The sequence below is a fragment of the Peromyscus eremicus genome, chromosome 13, assembly GCF_949786415.1.
Source record: "Peromyscus eremicus chromosome 13, PerEre_H2_v1, whole genome shotgun sequence".
NCBI lineage: Eukaryota > Metazoa > Chordata > Mammalia > Rodentia > Cricetidae > Peromyscus > Peromyscus eremicus.
Genome location: NC_081429.1, coordinates 16,283,865 through 16,288,372, shown reverse-complemented (window position 1 = coordinate 16,288,372; position 4,508 = coordinate 16,283,865). Strand labels below are relative to the sequence as shown.

Genomic DNA, 4,508 nt, shown 5'->3' with positions numbered 1-4,508 from the left:
CTGGGATCAAAGTTGTGGCCACCACTGCCTGGCTGATCTATTTTCTTTTTAATTACATGTCTCTGTGGGTAGTGTGGGTGAGCACAGGAGTGCAGAAGCTAGATTTGCAGGGAATTGTGAGCTATGGAGTCAATGCTGTGGACAAAACTCCAGTCCCCCTGGGCCATCTCTCCAGCCCCTAAAATATCATAGGTTTGAATTTACAAAGTTATAAGAGGGTAGTTATTTCAGGGATGGGGTATTAACTTAGTAGTATTTACTAAGCATGTTTGAGACTCTAGATTGGGATCCTAGAACAAACAACCAAGAAATAAATTTAAAAAAATAGACTTTTTTTTTTAATGAAAAGCTTTAGGGTAGGACATTTTCGTTAATACATTACTTGAGTTTGGATAATTGACTCATTATTTATACAAATACTTAGAGTCCTTAAAGGATACTTCATAATGTTTCATCAACTTTTTGTTCCTTGTGTTTGGCTCCTATTTTATGTGTAAAAAGGCTAAAATTCTTATTTTATGAATAGCTGCTCTCAATTTAATGCTTTCCAAGACTCCCAGGAACAGCATTTAGGTATTCCTAGGAACTCTGGCTAGGTATAGTCTTGACATACTTGTTTTTGAATGACTGTGATGCACTTCTCCTTTCCCTGTGCTTATGTACTGTCCTTAGCTCATCTTTTCTTTTACCCATTCTTTCCTGTCAAAGCAGAGGTTGATATGGAGGATGCCTGATCAATTCCCACTGTCATCCCTCCCTTAAGCAGGTAAATTTTCCTCTTGGGAAGATGATTCAACCTCTTAATTGAAACAAGTGATAGAGGAAAAGAGTGTTATAAGTCAGGGGACAACAAAATGTCATGTACAAATACAAACAATGCACGTCCCATGACCTGACTATCAAAGATCAGAAATGACCATATTGAGATTATTTAACTGAAATGGGTAGGTAGAACTGAAAATAATTGTAGCTGAAGTTTTCCTATGTCCTGCCTGGCCCGCGGTCCGGACAAATCTCTCTCGCCCACCAGTCCAGCAGCCGCTTGGACCCAAGTAAACACACAGAGGCTTTTATTATTATTATTATTATTATTATTATTATTATTATTAGTAGTAGTAGTAGTAGTAGTAGTAGTAATAGTAGTAGTAGTTTTTTGTTTTTGTTTTTTTTGAGACAGGCTTTCTCTGTGTAGCTTTATGCCTTTCCTGGACCCTGCTCTGTAGGCCAGGCAGGCCTCGAACTCACAAAGATCCACCTGCCTCTGCCTCCCCAGTGCTGGGATTAAAGGCTTGTGCCACCACCACCAGGCTGGCTTATATTATTTTTAACGGATGGCCATGACAGGCTTCCTGCTAGCTAGCTCTTATATCTTAAATTAACCCATTTCTATTAATCTATGTTTTGCCACATTTTCTGGGGCTTTACCTGCGTCCCATTACATGTTTTTTCCTTGGGTGGCTGGCTGGCTGGCATCTCTCCTGACTCAGTCTTCCAGCCTCCCCACAATTCTCCTTGTCTGCATATCCTGCCTATATGTCCTGCTTGGCAACTTACCAATCAGCATTTTATTTATCAAACAATCAGAGCAACACATTCACAGCATACAGAGCAATATTCATAACAAATAATGGTGAGGAGAAAGGGAGAAATGAACAAATGAAAAGGAACTGTTACTCACCATAAAATTAAGGGGAACTGTTATGGTAAATCCAGGTACAGAATTAGGTATTGTATTCTAAATGGGATAAACCAATAATATAAAAAGTTGGGAAACACAGGAAAAAGCAGTTATCATTTAAGTACATTTTTTTTACTAATTAAATTTGAATGTTATTTCTACATTCTCTTAATAGGGCAGTTTGTTGAATGGGCAATTATACATAGGAGAATCAGACATATTTTTAATTAAGGTTTCGGTCAGTGTCCTGCAGTGAATGCCAATGAGGCATATTGCAGATATTGAGACTTATTTTCATTTGTGCGTCAACTTTCTTAATATCACTATCTAATTAGGTATTCATTAAAGGTCTATAATGCTAACTTAATGGGGAAAATTCAATAGAACTCCATTAGGTTTTCCTTGTTACCTTAATTGTACAAGTTCAAGAAATGTCTTAATAAGTTGGTAAAGAAAAGTATTATTGTACCATCTAGTTTAGAAATAGTGCATAAGAAAGTGTTCCAGCACAAAATGCTACCTATTACTGATGTATAATATAGAAATATTTTAAAATTTAACTGACAGACTTCTTCACGTATCAGCAGAACAAATTTCTGTGAAGTATGTGGGAAAGGCAATGAATAAAATAAGATCAAAGATCACAATAAAGATCACATAAAATAAGAAATAAGACCACATTAAAGCATTCACAGTGATTGCTGAATAAGTTGTAGAATCCTCCTTATTTTGCTCAGGCCAAAATTAGTAGTTCACGTTGGTAACAGAATTTGGCTTATTTTTCAGAGACCGTTTGTCTTATACTGCATTAAAATACATAATAGCAAAGAATTTCCAAGAACTAATGACTTGTTTTATGTTAATAGATGCATTCACTGTGCTTCCAGGCCCCACTCTGTAGCTGTATTTCTACTTTTTCTTGATTTAAATTCTATGTTTTTCTTTAATATATTTAGCTTTAGTCTTGAGTGGTATTTTGACTGATTGTATGTTTTCAACCATAACAACGATATGACTATTTGCCTGTAAGTAGCCCATAATCAAAGATTTGACACAGTTCCACAGTAAAAAATTAAAGATCTGAGAAAAGGCATAGAGACAAAGGAGCTGGAATTTGAATACTTATCAAAGGTCATAATTATTTTTTTCACTAAGCCCAAATAAAAAGAAAAGATTAATAAACTATAGTACTTAAGAATTTATCTTTTCCTTTTGAGGGAATATCCAGTTTTCACAAAAATATAAGAAGAATTACTTCTTTAAAAATATTTGTTAATACCTGAAATAATGCCTGTAACTTGATTCTGTTTTGGATAGTGCAGGATTATCACCTGTATCGCTAGGTCATTCATCTGGACAGCTTGACTGGATTTCTTTCCAGCCAGTATAACACTCTTTATGTTTGTGGCAGGAACTTATGTCAAGTAACTGTTCCTGGAAACAAAGCCTGACATAAAAAAAAACAAAACAAACAAAAACAAAAAACAAAAAACAAAAACAAAAACAAAAAACGTACTATAGGGTATTGTGAGTAGATGAGAGTGGAGGGAGTGTTGAAAGAAAGGAAAGAAACAGTAGCAATCCTTCCTCTGGAGACTAGCTACGTGAGATGACGTGGTGCTGTCTGGAGAAGACTGCCCAGTTCAAACTACCTTCAGGGAATCGCTCAGGAAGATCTCAGGACAGCAGAAGGAGGTGATGAACATAGAGAAGTAGCCTTCATCTAACAAGGGGCTTGACTGGAAAAGTAGATAACTGATGTAGAAGATGCAGTGTGTATCTGAGTGATTCATTTGTTTCTCAGGTAGTTTTCTGCTGCATCAACCAGAAATGGATTAGTTTATATTTTAAACCGAAGCTTAAATCTCACAGTGGTATAAGCCAGCCAGTGTGCTATCAAGGTGCTGAATTCTAGCAGAGGACTTCTCAAGTAATAAAATAGCAAAGAGCTTTCTTTATATGTTGTGAGTCATGTAGCATGGCTTTCCATAAGTCTCTTAATATGGTGTGGGCAGAATGTCCCAAGCTGGTGGCTATGTGCACAGTGATGCGGGGCAAGAAGTCTAATGCTGCAGGCAGGTTCAGCTTCAGCCCTGAGGCCACGCTTGAGGACATCAATGCCTCCATGCAGAGTGTGTGGCTGTTTGGGACCGGGAACTGTTCCCTAGCCTTAGGAATAGTGGGCAGGCAAGCAACCAGAACTCTCAGTGGAAGTATGATGCAGAGCCCTGTCTTCATACCTGGCTGTTAAAGGAACAAACCACCCTTCAAGAGGAGCTTAGTGATGTCCTCACCTACCTGGTAGCATAAGCAGCCCGTTATCATGTGAATTTACCTCAAGCAGTATTTTCCCAAATGCACACCAACCAAAGATGTTACCCAGCCCCTACATCTGTCCTGAGGTTCTGCCTTTAAGTACACAGACTTGTCCCATGAGACCATCTCTGGGAACAAGGCTGTGGGGTCTGGAAACCTTGCCTATGAGTTGAAAAAATAGGCCTCTACCTAGAAACACGATGTCTGAACAGTAGAGATGGATTTTTCTAGCCCAGTGTTATTAAATTATGAGTCTGAGGTCCCAGAGTCTCCAAAAGATAGTCTACTGGTGGTTGCTCTCACAATAAAATGATTTAAGGCAAAAACAAACAAACAAAAAAACCCAAAAAAACAAAAAAAAACCCCTCTTAATCCTATAATAAAATCATTAATCCCATCGTGGGTGTTCCATTCATAGAACATCTTAGAATCCCAATTAGTTTTCAGAAACCTCAGCTACATTTCATCTGCATATACAGTTTTAGATTGTTTCCAAAAGTATTGGGGACTATGG

At 37.6% G+C, this 4,508-nt stretch overlaps 1 pseudogene; it reads left to right on the top strand.

The window, feature by feature from the left end:
* Positions 1–3,694: 3,694 nt before the first annotated feature.
* LOC131923318 (dCTP pyrophosphatase 1-like) lies at positions 3,695–4,187 on the top strand (annotated as a pseudogene).
* The last annotated feature ends 321 nt before the right edge of the window (positions 4,188–4,508 follow it).